Genomic DNA, 16,929 nt, shown 5'->3' on the forward strand with positions numbered 1-16,929 from the left:
CTGCGCCTGGCCACAAAACCCAGTATTAACAGCAAGAGGTTACTTGAATATTATTTGTCATTATTGTTGTCACTGACCTCACAGTTGTTTGCTCAAAACAATCAAAGTTATGCATAATTCTAGCCAAGGGACCATGTGTCACTGGTACAATCTGCAAAATTCTAACATCTAATTGCCTTCCTTTATTAATCAAACAATGAAGGACTAGTGGTAATTAATAAAATCACAATAGGAACATTAAAATTATGTATTCAGCAAAAATATTCTACATTTTAGGCTGGGCGCAGTGGCTCACACTTGTAATCCCAGCACTTTGGGAGGCCGAGGCGGGCGGATCACAAGGTCAGGAGATCAAGACCACGGTGAAACCCCGTCTCTACTAAAAATACAAAAATAAAAAAATTAGCCGGGCGTGGTGGCGGGCGCCTGTAGTCCCAGCTACTCGGAGAGGCTGAGGCAGGAGAATGGCGTGAACCTGGGAGGCGGAGCTTACAGTGAGCCGAGATTGCGCCACTGCACTCCAGCCTGGGCGACAGAGCGAGACTCCGTCTCAAAAAAAAAAAAAAAAATTCTACATTTTAAAATAGGCCAGGCGTAGTGGCTCGCACCTGTAATTCCAGCACTTTGGGAGGCCAAGGTGGGTGGATAACTTGAGCCCAGGAGTTCAAGACCAGCCTGAGCAACACAGTGAGACCCCATCTCTACGAAAAAATACAAAAAGTAGATGGGTGTGGTGGCATGCACCCATAGTTTCAGCCACTCAGGAGACTGAGGCAGGAGGATCGGCTGAACCCAGGAGGTCGATGCAGCAGTGAGCTGTGATCCTACCACTGTACTCCAGCTTGGGCAACAGAGTGAGAGAGAACTGTCTCAAAAATAAATAAATAGGGCCGGGGGTGGTGGCTCATGCCTGTAATCCCAGCACTTTGGGAGGCCAAGGTGGGTGGATCACTTGAGGTCAGGAGTTCAAGACCAGCCTGGACAACATGAGGAAACCCTGTCTCTACCAAAAAATATAAAAATTAGCCAGGCATGGTGGTGCATGTAGTCCCAGCTACTCGGGAGGCTAAGGTGGGAGAATCACTTGAACCTGGGGACGGAGGTTGCAGTGAGCTGAGATTGTACCACTGAGACGCCAGCCTAAGCAACAGAGTGAGACCCTGTCTCAAAAATAATTTTAAAATGATAATAAATAAATAAATTAAGAAACAGAATATGCATGGTATAACTATGCAAAATAAAACTCAAAATATGGCCAAGCACAGTGGCTCATGCGTGTAATCTCAGCACTCTAGGAGGCTGAGGCAGGCAGATCACTTGAGGTCAGGAGTTGAAGACCAGCCTGGCCAAGATGGTGAAACTCTATCTCTACTAAAAATCCAAAAATTTATCTGGGCGTGGTGGCGTGTGCCTGTTGTCCCAGCTACTCGGGAGGCTGAGGCACGAAAATTGCTTGAACCCAGGAGGTGGAGGTTGCAGTGAGCTGAGATTGTGCCACTGCACTCCAGCCTGGGTGACAGAGTGAGACTCTGTCTCAAAATAAAAATAAAAATAAAAAATAAACTCAAAATATTATGAGCAAAATAGAAAATTATATATAGGGCCGGGCACGGTGGCTCATGCCTATAATCTCAGCACTTTGGGAGGACAAGGTGGGCAGATCACAAGGTCAGGAGTTCAAGACTAGCCTGGCTACCATGGCAAAACCCCGTCTCTACTAAAAATACAAAAGTTAGCTGGGTGTGGTGGGGTGCACCTATAATCCCAGCTACTCGGGAGGCTGAGGCAGGAGAATCGCTTGAGCCCAGAGGCAGAGGTTGCAGTGAGCCAAGATTATGCCAGTGCACTCCAGCCTAGGTGACACAGCGAGACTCCATTTCAAACAAAACAAAACAAAACAAAAAAAGAAACTAAGAGCGCCACTGGTTGTCAAATGGGCCTGCTGGGCCAGAGTCTACATAAATCCCAGTCTCACACACAGGTGTGTATTCCCCTATGAGAGGACAGTTCATTTAGAACATACATGGCAGCAGCTGGTGACACCAGTAAGTGACATCATCCACTCTTAGCATACTAATATGGTTCTTGTCAACATGAGAGCAGTTACTCAGAGACAGAGGGCAGAAGACATGTAAATTATTATTATTATTATTATTATTATTTTTTTTTTTTTTTGAGACGGAGTCTTGCTCTGTTGCCCAGGCTGGAGTGCAGTGGCGCAATCTCGGCTCACTGCAAGCTCCGCCTCCCGGGTTCACGCCATTCTCCTGCCTCAGCCTCTCCGAGTAGCTGGGACTACAGGCGCCCGCCACCACGCCCGGCTAATTTTTTTTGTATTTTTAGTAGAGACGGGGTTTCACTGTGGTCTCAATCTCCTGACCTCGTGATCCACCCGCCTCGGCCTCCCAAAGTGCTGGGATTACAAGCGTAAGCCACTGCGCCCGGCCTGTAAATTATTATTAAAAAAAAAAAAGAGAGAGATGAGGGTCTCCCTATGTTGCCCAGGGCTGATCTCCAACTTCTTGGCTCAAGTGATCCTCCTGCCTCAGCCTCCCAGAGTGCTGGGATTACGGGCATGAGACACCATGCCCAGAAGAAAATATTGTAAATTAAATCCTAAAAGGTACTGGTTCAAAAGTGAGAGGGAACTCAATTACTCTTGGGATAAGGTCATCTACTGAAACCAGTTTATTCCTCTTTTAAAAGCAGTATGAAAATCACTATTTCCAAGTAGTTACTGGTATTATCATTTACCTGCTCTGTCCTCTCTCTCCTGTTTAACAAATTATTGTTTGGAGGAATCAAGAAAAAGCACAGAGCTCTCTCCTGGGCATGCAGGCTAAAAATCTCAAGAGTCACCCTTTGCTCTTGTTGCTCCTAAATTACTACTATACTTTGGTATGTGCAGAGAAAAACGGTCCACAAATTTTGCTTTTAATAACGGTAACCCTAGGCCGGGTGTGGTGGCTCACACCTGTAATCCCAACACTTTGGGAGGTCAAGGTGGGTGGATCACCTGAGGTCGGGAGTTGGAGACCAGCCTGACCAACATGGAGAAACCCCATCTCTACTAAAAAATACAAAATTAGCCAGGCATGGTGGTGCAAGCCTATAATCCCAGCTACTCAGGAGGCTGAAGCAGGAGGATTGCTTGAACCAGGGAGGCAGAGGTTGCAGTGAGCCGAGATCGCGCCATTACACTCCAGCCTGGGCAACAAGAGCGAAACTCTGTCTCAATTAAAAAAAAAAAAGAAAGAAAGAAAGAAAGAAACAAACAAAAAAAGGTAACCCTAAGCAGTGTTTTCTTTGTCTATTTTCGGGGGAGGGTGTGGAGTTAAACCCTAAAATGTTTCCTAATAATCCCTGCCTCCTGGTATTCATGCCCTGATATACTCTCTTCCTCTTGAGTGAGGGCAGAACCTGTAACTTCTTCTTTTTTTTTTTTTTTTTATCCAGTCTCTGTAGAGATGTCAAAAATTGCCATTGCCAGCCTATGTTGCAAGTTGTCACCGTGGTGTATTGGGAAAAGTTTTCAATTATTTTAATAATCATGCCTCGGATAAACCTCATTGGCTAGGATACTGCCACTGGGCAAAGCTGTAACCTGTCTCTAACAGAATATGGCAAAGGAGACAGTATGTCACTTTCATGATTGTATTAGGTAAGACTACAGTGTCTGTCTTCCTAGGAAACACTCTTCCTTGCTGTCTTAGTGAAACAAGCTGCTACATTGTGAGCTACTGTATGTGAGGCAAGGAACTGAGTACACCAGCAAAAACCAAGGCCCTCAGTCTGACAGTCTACAAGGACTGAATGCCGCCACCCATCAGGTAAGCCTGGAACCCTCCCAAGTAGAGTGCTCAGATGAGAACACAGCCTGAGCCAACCCTTGGATTGTAAGCTTGCAGAGGACCTGGCTAAGCTATGCTTGAACTCCTCACCCACAGAAACTGAGAAAACAAATGTGTTGTTTCAGCTACTATATTTGTGGTAATACTGTCACACAGCAATAGATAATATAGAGTGGGATCAGTAGCCCACTCATTTTCTATATATACTTGAGTAATGTTTTATACTTTTCCTTTTTTAGTAAGCATACACTATGTTTATACTAAAAAAAAGTTTGTAAATTGTTTTCTGAAACTTGGCTGACCTCGTGATCCGCCCGCCTCGGCCTCCCAAAGCGCTGGGATTACAAGCGTGAGCCACCGCGCCTGGCCTTTTTGTCATTTTTTTAACCCATGCTACATAGATGTATAAATCTAAATTATTTCCAAATAAAAACTTCCTAAAAATATATTCAGGAAAAAATATGCATCTACATACGTAGGAAAAATACTTTGAAGCCAAAAATATTTAAGTGGAAGGAAAAGAACCACACCAACATACAGTCCTGGTGAACATTTCAAGGCTAGCCCCTAGAATGCAGATCTCTGCACTAAGCCCCCACAAAAATCACTGAGCACTCATTCCACAAGGTGGCAGAGCTGCCCCAAATGCCAGAGTTAGGTTGGAACAGCTAGCTCTAGACTAGATGTGTTGCCCTCCCAGCTCCTCCTCCTCCTGCTGCCCATGAGCCTCCTTCACACCAATTTCTCGATTGTGACTCCATCTCGGTTTAAAAATGCCAAGACTATGGCACCAGCTCAGGAAAGCAATCACTAAACAGTGACTAACGCAGCATCCCATATTCCAGGGGCCTGGCTGGATGCTTCTGAAGATGGTCATGGTCCCGCCCTATTTCCTGCTTACTTACGTAACACATTCCTGGTGAATGAGTTCTCCAACAACCTCCCTTTCCCCCAGCAATCTTTCTGGATCGTCCTGTACTCACGAACCACTAAACCTATGTTTCCAAAGAAACACCAGACACACCATTCAGTTTCCAGATCAAGACATTTTCCACAACTCAAAGAATTCAAAAGGCACCACCCAGTCCTGGAGTACTGACATCACTTGTACCACACACTACCCTCCAAACCTAGCCACCCTACTAAGCCTGTTACTCTGAGTGTACACACTGCTTTAATGAGTGCCCCGAGAGCAGAAGTTTCCATCACATACTGTGCAATGCCCCTAAAGGCAGGGACTCTGTTCATTTCACTTGATTTATATAGCACCCAGCATCTTACCAGATGGAACTAGGCACTCAGCAGGAAAACAACAGTTACAGACTCTGGGCCAGACACACTGGCTCACACCTGTAATTCCAGCACTTTGGGAAGCCAAGGCAAGTGGATTGCTTGAGCTCAGGAGTTCGAGACTAGCCTGGGAAAAATGGCAAAACCCTGTCTCTACAAAAAATACAAAAATTAGCCAGGAGTGATGGCGAGTGCCTGTGGTCCCAATGATTTAGGAGGCTGAACAGTGGGAGGATCACTGAAGCTCTGGAAGTCAACACTGCAGTGAGCCGTGACAGCGCCACTGCATTCCAGCCTGGATGACAGAGTGAGACCCTGTCTCAAACAAAAATTTAATTTAATTTTACCAACCTCTACAATACCAACCATTAGGAAGTGTGCCACTCTAGCTAAGTCACTCCTTCATGCCAAATATTAGGCTTTTTGTCTGTAAAACAGGGAGAATTAATAGGGAAAAGTTAGAAAGAACTTAAATATCTTTCAGCAGGGGCTAGGTAAATAAATTATGGAACATCCATACAATAAAATAAATTATACGTAATTGTTTTTGTTTTTGTTTTTCCAGAGACAGGGTCTCACTCTGTTGTCAAGACTGGAGTGCAGTGGTAGGATCATAGCTCACTGCAACACCGAATGCCTGGGCTTAGAGCATCCTCCCATGTCAGCCTCCCAAGTAGCTGGGACTACAGGTGTGTGCCACAATGCCTAGCTAATTATATTCTTTTTCTTTTTTTCTTCTTCTTTTTTTTTTTTTTTTTTTTTTTTTTGAGACAGAGTGTCGTTCTGTCACCCAGGCTGAAGTGCAATAACGTGATCTCAGCTCACTGCAACCTCCGCCTCCCACGCTCAAGCAATTCTCCTCTCTCATCCTCCTGAGTAGCTGGGACTACAGGCACACACCACCGCACCTGGCTAAACTTTTGTATTTTTAGTAGAAACAGGGTTTCGCCATGTTGTCCAGGCTGGTCTCCAACTCCTGACCTCAGGTGATCTGCCTGCCTTGGCCTCCCAAAGTGCTGGGATTACAGACTTGAGCCACTGTGCCTGGCCTAATTATATGTAATTGTGAAAGAAGATAGGGCTGGGCATGGTGACTCACACCTCCAATACCACCACTTTGGGAGGCCAAGGCGGGGGCCCAGAGTTCAAGACTAGCATGGGCAATATATCTAGGCCCCGTCTCCACAAAAAATTTAAAAATTAGCCAGGCTTGGTGCCACATGTCTGTAGTCCTAGCTACTCAGCAGGCTGAGGTGGAAAGATGGCTTAAGCCCAGGAGGTCAAGGCTGCAGTGAGCTATGATCATGCCATTACACTCCAGCCTGGACGACAGAGCAACACCCTTCTCAAACAAATAAATGAATGAATACATAAATAAATATTACCCATCACATTACTGATATGTTTCCCAATGGCTCTACTTGCTCTGGCTGGGGATAAAAAGTACTCAATAAAAGTATGCTTGAACAAGGCCCAGAGGTAGGAGTGTAACAATACATATACCATGTTACCACCATGGAATGTAAATTCAGGTTAGACAAGAGAATTTCACAAGTGTATTAACATTCTATGGTATATAAAAGTTTGGGGCCGGGCGCGGTGGCTCACGCTTGTAATCCCAGCACTTTGGGAGGCCGAGGCGGGCGGATCACGAGGTCAGGAGATCAAGACCACGGTGAAACCCCGTCTCTACTAAAAATACAAAAAATTAGCCGGGCGTGGTGGCGGGCGCCTGTAGTCCCAGCTACTTGGAGAGGCTGAGGCAGGAGAATGGCGTGAACCCGGGAGGCGGAGCTTGCAGTGAGCCGAGATTGCGCCATTGCACTCCAGCCTGGGCGATAGAGCGAGACTCCGTCTCAAAAAAAAAAAAATAAAATAAAAAAATAAATAAATAAATAAATAAAAGTTTGGGTATACTGTCTGGCCAAACCAGCTTGCTCTTAAGTCATTAATCAAAACCATTATGGGTAATTTGTTCAGTTTAATGTTTACAATTCTTATGGAAAAAATAAGCAATGCACATATTTAAACAGTGTTCATTTACCTTTGCATGAGTGCTTAAAATACATATTTCTATTTCAAGATGACATTTTTTTTTTTTTTTTTTTTGAGACGGAGTCTCGCTCTGTCGCCCAGGCTGGAGTGCAGTGGCGCAATCTCAGCTCACTGCAAGCTCTGCCTCCCAGGTTCACGCCATTCTCCTGCCTCAGCCTCTCCGAGTAGCTGGGACTACAGACGCCCGCCACCACGCTCGGCTAATTTTCTTTTGTATTTTTAGTAAAGACGGGGTTTCACCGTGGTCTCAATCTCCTGACCTCGTGATCCACCCGCCTCAGCCTCCCAAAGTGCTGGGATTACAAGCGTGAGCCACTGCGCCCGGCCCAAGATGACATTTAAAAATTATTCTAATATAACAGCAGCAAAAATATAATTTGCAATTACTAAAGAACTCAACTAGAATCCATAAGTTATGCCTGCAGGATAGCAAGGAGGCCATGTGGCTGCAGCAGAATCAACAGGAAGGTGAGGTAACAGGTGGCCAGAAGAAGCTGGGCCCTGCAGGCCAGTGTATGGCCCTGAGGCCCACATGACCAAATACTAACAGTAGTGGGCCATGGGACTATGGGAGACAAGAATGTTAGTTGAATTATCCTTGTATATTTCTGGAGTTCTTTTCAAATTTATGAATATTTTTTCAATTGCCCAAAAAAAGTATACAGAATAAAGACAAGATGGTTGCCATAAATGGGGTGAAAGGCACAGACTGATAAAGTCTGAAGAAGGTCCCAATTTTGAAAATTATATTGTGGTAATGTAAAAGAATGTCCTTGTCTTTAGGAAATACGGAATTTTTTTTCTTTTTCTTTTCTTTTTTTTTTTTTCAGACAGAGTCTTGCTCTGTCGCCCAGGCTGGAGTGCAGTGATGCTATCTCGGCTCACTGCAACCTCCGCCTCCTGGGTTCAAGCAATTCGCCCACCTCAGCCTCCCGAGTAGCTGGGATTACAGGCGCACACCACCACGCCCGGCTAATTAAATATGGGATTTTCTAAAAAGTACTTAGGAGGCCGGGTGCGGTGGCTCATGCCTATAATCCCAGCACTTTGTGAGGCCAAGGCGGGTGGATCACCTGAGGTCAGGAGTTCAAAACTAGCCTGGCCAACATGGTGAAACCCAGCCTCTACTAAAAATACAAAAATTAGTCGGGCATGGTAGCATGTGCCTGTAATCCAAGCTACTTGGGAGGCTGAGGCAGGAGAATCTCTTAAACCCAGGAGGCGGAGGTTGCAGTGAGCAGAAATCGCACCACTACACTCCAGCCTGGGTAACAAGAGCGAGAAACTCCATCTCAAAAAAAAAAAAAATTTAGAGATAAAGGTCTGGAACTTATTTTTAAACAATTCAGAAAAAGTACTTTCTAAAAAAAATTTAAAATTTTTGTTTTCTTTGAGACAGAGTCTCGCTCTGTCATCTGGGCTGTAGTACAGTGGCACGATCTTGGCTCACTGCAATCTCTGCCTCCCGAGTTCAAGAGATTCTCCTGCCTCAGCTTCTCTAGTAGCTAGGACTACAAGCATGTGCCATCATGCCCGACTAATTTTTTTATTTTTGTAGAGACAGGGTTTCACTATGTTGGCCAGGCTGGTCTCGAACTCCTGACCTCAAGTGATCTGCCCGCTTCAGTCTCCCAAAGTGCTGGAATTACAGGCATGAGCCACCGCATCCCAGCTAGAAAAAGTACTTTAAAAAATAGAATAATAAAGTAAATATGGTAAATTGCTAGCAATTGGGGAATTTGGTTAAAGGTATATTCTTTGTACCATTTTTAACAACATTTTTAATAACAAATTATTTCAAAATAAAAACTTCTTTAAAATATATGCAGAAAAAATACCTTATGGCCACAAAATAGCTAAATGGAAGGAAAGCAATCCTGCCAACACAGGCTATCTCCCTATCCTGAAAATGAAGCATTTTTCAGTTTCTCAGTAAATTCCTCAAAGCAACCAACCTCAGTTTGGCAGCAACTTACCCCACCTTAACCCACTTCAGGAAGTCTGCAATTAAGTCAAAACACATACCTGACAGTCTCAGAAATTGCCCTGTGGTCACACTGTGCTAGCTGCTTTGCCTCCATTTTCAAATGCCTAACTGCTGCCCATCCTTCAGGGTCCTGTGCAAGTACCACCTTCTTCCATCCCTGCCCCTAAAGCACCAACCTAAGTATCACCTCTCCCCAAGAGGCAAATAGCAAATCCAAATAGCAGTTAATGAACACTAAGACCAGGAGTGCCCACTCATCTTTGCATACGCAACAGTTAGCAGTCCTAGGCATATGGTAAAGGCTCAGTAAGTGAGCTGAAGTCAATTAATTCCTTTCTCTCTCTCTCTTCTTTCTCTTTCTCTCTTTCGTTCCTTCTTTCACAGGGTCTCACTCTGTCACAGCTCTGGAGCACAGTGTTGCCATGATCATGGCTTATTATAGCTTTGACCTCCTGGGCTCAATTGATTCTCCCACCTCAGCCTCACAAGTAGCTGGGATTACAAGCACATGCTACCACACCCACCTAATTTGGTTTTTGGGGTTTTATTTTGTTTTGTTTTGGAGGGTTTTTTTTTTTTTTTTTTTTGGAGAGATGGGGTTTCACCATGTTGCCCAGGCCGGTCTTGAAGAGGTCAATTTCTTTTTTTTTTTTTTTTGACATGGGTCACTTACTTTAGTAACAATACATATACCATGTTACCACCATGGAATGTAAATTCAGGTTAGACAAGAGAATTTCACAAGTGTAATAACATTCAATGGTATATAAAAGTTTGGGTATACTGTCTGGACAAACCAGCTTGCTCTTAAGACATTAATCAAAACTATTATAGGTAATTTGTTCAGTTTAATGTTTACAATTCTTACAGAAAAAATAAGCAATGCACACATTTAAACAGTGTTCATTTACCTTTGCATGAGTGCTTAAAATACATATTTCTATTTCAAGATGACATTTAAAAATTATTCTAACAACAGCAAAAATATAATTTGCAATTACTAAAGAACTAAACTAGAATCCATAAGTTATTCTCATGTTTACAATTGTGATTCTTTAATAAATACTACTATTATGCAGCTGTATCGTAAGTTTTCTAGATTTGGTTTAAATACACGCACATATATATATTTCAGTTGTGGGAAGCTTGACAAGTTATATTCCATGCACTTTTTGGACAGAGTTCTAAAAGAGCCAGCCAGTCCACAAAACAGGCAGAAAAAAAGTTAAATTAACTGGGACAAATAGGACTCTTCTATAACATCCAAAATATGTGAGATTCTGCAGCAAACTGGGAGTACTTCAGGGTTGGCCTGTTATCTTCTTTAGAACTAAGTTCATCTTAACAGTTTAAGAAGGTGGACATTCAACACCATCAAGTGCATTAAGGTGACATGTTTCTTTTAAGTTAACTTGACTTCCTTGAATGACCTAGTTAGTAAACTAGTCACTAGTAATTCGGTCAACAGGCAGATCAAGCCTGCAAGAAAGGAAGCCAATATTCAAAATGCCGTGTTACCATCTAAACCCATACAAATTAGTTTATTTTCAACAATAATACGTAACTTCAATAATGAGACATCTAACTAAAGCAAGCTCCTCCTACAAGACCAAGACAGCATCTCTTCTTCTAAGGCTTAGGTTTCGCCCAGAATTCTCCATACATGATATAACAACAGTCATTGCTCCTACAACAAAGCCTTGGTCTGACACACGCATGTAGATCAGATGAAGGGACATTTTAGTATTTCCCCTGCTCTTCAATTTGTATAATCCATATGCAACAATTGCTGCAAAACCTTCTATTCCAACAAGTACGAATGGTGCCTCTTTAGCTTTTTGAATAAGTTTGGATCCCTGATCTTCATCACATGAATTCAGAAAGGGAAACATCTGTGTTCGACGACATAGTGATTGCTTAAAGAATCTCCCTAGAGCAAGAAAACCTCGCACACGCCAATCTGAAGAGATCAATTTCTATGTAGCAGGCACACATTATCACTGTCATTCTTCTCTCTATTCTCATAGTTTTATTCTAAGTTTGTCATAACATCATCTTACTTTCTTGTATCATAGGTATCTGAAGTCTCATCCATTCGTCTGGACAGAAAGACCTGGAAGGGCCTAGAACAGATGTCGCATTCATCTCTCTAACCCCCAGAATAATGAATTCTCTATCAGTTTTCCATCACAATACATACTTGATGATATGAAAAACCACAGACACACACAACTTCCTAAACTAAAATGGCTGTAGATCTATGACTCTCCTGCTCAAGAAACCATAGAGAACACAAATTCATTAAAGCTAAAATACTATAGGCATTACACTAAATCTTAACTGGTTAATTTAAAAGTAAATAATTTGCAAAAACTATTACAGACATCATGCTAAATCTTAACTAGTTAATTTACAAGTAAATCATTTGTTAATTTTTGATACTTCAGTGACAATTCATTCATTTTATAACTAACAACAAACACAGCAAGATATCATGGGTTAGAATCACTGATCTGCATCCTGTGGCAAAGTGTCCCACTTCTACCAGGTATTTAGTAAAAAGAACTTAACTGAACGGACCTGTACTTCTATTTGTTTTTCTCTCTTGTTTATTCTGTGCTTCTTGTAGAGTATCAACCAATGAGACAGCTTAGAATAGGGTCTGAGGCTGAAGCAGGAGATCACTTGAGACCAGGAGTTAGAGGCTGCAGTGACCTAAGATCATACCACTGTACTACAGCACGGGTGAAAGAGTGAGACTCCGCCTTCAAAAAAAAAAAAGAAAGTAGGAGGCTGAGGCAGGAGAATCGCTTGAACCTGGGAGGCAGAGGTTGCAGAGAGCCGAAATCACACCACTGCACTCCAGCCTGGGCAATAGAGTGAGACTGACTCAAAAATAAAAAATAAAAATAAAAATAAAAGAAAGGAATAGGGTCTGGCATTGGCACTTACTAGGCAGTTGCTAAATATTTGCAGCAGCCCATTTTCAGAGAATAATATGACCTCTAAAATTCTTTTTTTTTTTTTTTTTTTTTTGAGATGGAGTCTCACTGTCTCTCAGGCTGGAGAGCAGTGGCACAATCTCAGCAAACTGCAACCTCTCCCTCCCAGGTTCAAGCAATTCTCCTGCCTCAGCCTCCCAAGTATCTGGGATTACAGGCACCCACCACCATGCCCAGCAAATTTTTGTATTTTTTTTTTTTTTTTGAGATGGAGTCTCACTCTGTTGCCCAGGCTGGAGTGCAGTGGCATAATCTCAGCTCACTGCAAGCTCTGCCTCCCAGGTTCACGCCATTCTCCTGCCTCAGCCTCCTGCGTAGCTGGGACTACAGGCGCCCGCCAACACGCCCAGCTAATTTTTTTGTATTTTTAGTAGAGACGGGGTTTCACCGTGTTAGCCAGGATGGTCTTGATCTCCTGACCTCGTGATCCGCCCGCCTCGGCCTCACAAAGTGCTGGAATTACAGGCGTGAGACACTGCGCCCAGCCAAATTTTTGTATCTTTAGTAGAGATGGGGTTTCACCATGTTGGCCAGGCTGGTCTCTAACTCCTGATGTCAGGTGATCTGCCCGCCTTGGCCTCCCAAAGTGCTGGAATTACAGGCGTGAGCCACCACGCCCAGCCTGAGACCTCTAAACTTCTAGGGGAATTACTAACTTCTGTTTTACTGCATAAATGAATGTTTGCCCAATTATAACAGTCACAACTGCATTCTTCTCCGGCTTTTTTATTTTTTTATTTTTGAGATAGAGTCTCACTCTGTTACCTAAGCTGGGTGCAGTGGCGCAATCTCGGCTCACTGCAACCTCCACCTCCCAGGTTCAAGCAACTATCCTGCCTCAGCCTCCCCAGTAGCTAGGATTACAGGCGCCTGCTACCATACCCGGCTAATTTTTGTATTTTTGGTAGAGATGGGGTTTTACCATGTTGCCCAGGCTGGTCTCGAACTCCTGACCTCAAGTGATCTGCCCACCTTGGCCTCCCAAAGTCCTGGGATTACAGATTACAGGCATGAGCCACCAGGCCCGGCCATCTCTTCTGGCTTTTAAGTCACTAAAGCAAAAAGCAAATACCTCATTCAAAAAGAAAAAAAAAAATACAGTAATGGGTTCCATGCTATATTTATTCCTCTTGGCTCAAGCTCAAAGTAATTTGACCTCCACCCTTACTATTAACTCTCTTGGAAAATAGATAAGTGCTTCAATCAGTTGCAATGGTTTCAAAATTATTCCCTTAGAAAGGCTACTGTGAGATCTTTGTAAGGATGCAAAAGACGACATGAAATCTCACCATCATCCTTTTCCCCTAGACTCACCTGTCCCACCCTTACTATACTTGATTCTGTCCTCTCCACAGTCCAGAAACATAACTAAGTTAGCTAACACAAGACAGAAATTATGTATGTGTATATTTTGGGAAAAAGTAGAGCCCAAGACCCCATAAAATATGTAAACTTTACAAAAGGCACTGGAGTTAGCTTCTAATCTAGCCTCCTCACTTATATGCATGGCGTATTTCCTAGTGGTGTAGGAACAACTAACTACAAATTTCAAGTGACATCTAACATAACACCACCCTTAAGACAACATAATTAAAAGCTTAGTCTGCTGAGTCACAAGGGATGTGGCTGTCATCTAGAGCTCTCCCTGCCAAGACAGACAACTAAATTCCGAGATTAAATTTCCACCTTATTTATATATGAACTTTAGTAATTTGCCCCACATGTCAGAAGAGCAGGCTGGGAAGAAAAGAGCCCTGACACTGAGAGGAGGATTAGCAAAAAAAGGAAGATCCCTTGCCCTGACAAGCCCTCGAGGCTGAAACACAACACTATGGACTAAGTTAGAGGACTAAGAGAACAGCAGCAGAGATGAGCCAGGAAAGAATACTTCAATACTCTTTTAATTTTTTTTTTTTTTTTTTTTTTGAGATGGAATCTCACTCTGTCACCCAGGCTGGAGTGCAGTGGTGCAATCTCAGCTCACTGCAACCTCTGCCTTCTGGGTTTAAGCGATTCTCCTGCCTCAATCTCCAGAGTAGCTGGGACTACAGGCATGCGCCACAACGCCCAGCGAATTTTTGTATTTTTAGTAGAGACAGGGTTTCACCATGTTGGCCAGGTTGGTCTCGAATTCCTGACCTCAAGTGATCTGCCCGCCTAGGCATCCGAAAGTGCTGGGATTACAGGCGTGAGCCACCACGCCTGGCCAATTTTTAAAATTTTTTTAAGAGATAGGGTCTTCCTGTCACCCAGGCTGGCAGTGGTACAATCACAGCTCAAGGCAGCCTCGACCTCCCTGGTTCAAGTGATCCTCCCACCTCCGCCTCCCAAGTAGCTGGGACTACAGGCATGAACCATCATGCCAGGCTAATTTTTTTATTTTTTGAAGAGAGAGGGTCTCACTATGTTGATGCAAGGCCTTCAGTATAGCTAGTCTTGAACTCCTGGCCTCAAGTGACCCTCCCGTCTCGACCCCCCAGAGTGCTGAGATTCACTATTTTCAAACAGCTGCTCTACCACATTTATGTTAACTATATAGCATCTGGCCAAGAAAAAAAAAAAAACTATTCAAAAAAAATTTTTTTAAGTTATCCAAATGAAAAGTAGGCAATTCTATAGACACATAGTCTTGTTTGTTTTTTAACTAAAAGTAGAGAAAAGAAAAAAAATTAGCTGGACATGGTGGCACACGCCTGTAGTCCCAGCTACTCAAGTGACTGAGACAGGAGGATCACTTGAGCCCAGGAGGTCCAGACTGCTCTGAGCTGTGATTGTGCCACTGCATTCCAGCCTGGGAAACAGAGTGAGACTCTATCTTTAAAAAAAAAAGTCAAGGCCGGGCGCAGTGGCTCATGCTTGTAATCCCAGCACTTTGGGAGGCCAAGGCGGGCGGATCATGAGGTCAGGAGATCGAGACCATGGTGAAACCCCGTCTCTACTAAAAATACAAAAAATTAGCCAGGCGTGGTGGCGGGCGCCTGTAGTCCCAGCTACTCGGAGAGGCTGAGGCAGGAGAATGGCATGAACTGAGGAGGCGGAGCTTGCAGTGAGCCGAGATCGCGCCACTGCACTCCAGCCTGGGCGACAGAGCGAGACTCTGTCTCAAAAAAAAAAAAAAAAAAAAAAAAAAAAGTCAAGTTTAAACAAAAACCAGAAGAATTTGTCATCAGGAACCTACAAGAAAATCTGAAGGAAATTCTTCCTGCTAAAAAGAAATCTTCGAAGAAATAAAGAACATTGGAAATAGGCATGTGTAAATATGACTGCCGCTTTTTGCCTTGTCTTTAACATACATAATTGTGTAAAGCAAAACTTATAATACTACATTATGAAATTTATAGCAGGCCAGGTGTGGTGGCTCACGCCTATAATCACAGTACTTTGGGAGACCAAGGCAGGTAGATCACTTGAGGTCAGGAGTTCCAGACCAGCTTGACCAACATGGTGAAACCCCATCTCTACTAAAAATACAAAAACAATTTAGCCAGGCGTGGTGGCACATGCCTGTAATCCCAGCTACTTGGGAGGCTGAGGCAGGAGAATCACTTGAATCCGGGGGCGGAGGTTGCAGTGAGCCAAGATCGTGCCACTGCACTCCACCTGGGCAACAAGAGTGAAACGCCATCTCAAAAAAATATGTAAATAAAAATTTTTTAAAAAAGGAATTTATAGCATATGTAGATATAATACATGTGACAACTACAACATGGGGGAGGTTAATGGAACATTTTTACATAAAGTGGTTAAATGTTAACTCTAAGTGAACTGTGAAAAGTTAAGGATGTATACCATAATCCATAGAGTAACCTCTTTAAAAATGCTAGAAATACAGCTAGAAGCTAACAGATGAATTAAAATGAAATTCTTAAAAAATCAGTTAACCTAAAAAACAAGAAACAAAAGAACAAAACACAAATAACATAAACAGACAACCAGCCTGGCCAACATGGTGAAACCCTGTCTCTACTAAAAAATACAAAAATTAGCCGATTGTGGTGGCGGGTGCCTATAATCCCAGCTACTCAGGAGGCTGAGGCAGATGAATCGCTTCAACCTGGGAGGCAGACGTTGCAGTGAGCAGAAATCGCACCATTGTACTCCAGCCTGGGCGATAGAGCAAGACTCTGTCTTTAAAAAAAGAAAAAAAAAAAACAGACAAAACACAGCCAAATGTTAGACCAAAAACCAACCATATCAACAATTATATTTAGGCCGGAAACGGTGGCTCACACCTGTAATCCTAGCACTTTGGGAGGCCGAGGTGGGCAGATCACCTGTGGTCAGGAGTTCGAGGCCAACCTGGCCAACACAGAGAAACCCTGTCTCTACTAAAAATACAAAAATTAGCTGGGCGTGGTGGCACACTCCTGTAATCCCAGCTACTCGGGAGGCTGAGACATGAGAGTTGCTTGAACCCAGGAGGCAGAGGTTGAAGTGAGTGGAGATCACGCCACTGCACTCCAGCCTGGGTGACAAAGCAAGATTCTGTCTAAAAAAAAAAAAAAAAAAAAAAAAAATTATAAATGTGTATGCATCTAAAAGATCTTCAAAATATACAAAGCAAAAATGACAAAATTAAAGGGAGAAATGAACAAATCCACAATAACAGAGATTTTAACAACCTAACAACCTTCTCTTAGAAATTGACAGAACTAGACCAAAAGGAAAAAAAACCCACAAAAATCAATTTATCAGAGAAACACCATCAACTACCTTGATCTAACTGACAGATATAGAACAAACA

At 43.2% G+C, this 16,929-nt stretch overlaps 1 protein-coding gene, 1 non-coding gene and 1 pseudogene across 5 annotated transcripts in view; all 3 read right to left on the minus strand.

Annotated features, from left to right (window-relative positions):
* Positions 1–16,929, minus strand: part of PHF20 (PHD finger protein 20) — a 182,233-nt gene that overhangs the window by 66,096 nt on the left and 99,208 nt on the right. The window lies entirely within an intron of this gene.
* LOC129474973 (U4 spliceosomal RNA) lies at positions 3,457–3,599 on the minus strand. Its single transcript, XR_008654712.1, has one exon. It is a non-coding gene; the product is annotated as a U4 spliceosomal RNA (small nuclear RNA).
* LOC129474676 (HIG1 domain family member 1A, mitochondrial-like) lies at positions 7,057–11,178 on the minus strand (annotated as a pseudogene).

The sequence above is a fragment of the Symphalangus syndactylus genome, chromosome 24 (assembly GCF_028878055.3).
Source record: "Symphalangus syndactylus isolate Jambi chromosome 24, NHGRI_mSymSyn1-v2.1_pri, whole genome shotgun sequence".
Lineage (NCBI taxonomy): Eukaryota > Metazoa > Chordata > Mammalia > Primates > Hylobatidae > Symphalangus > Symphalangus syndactylus.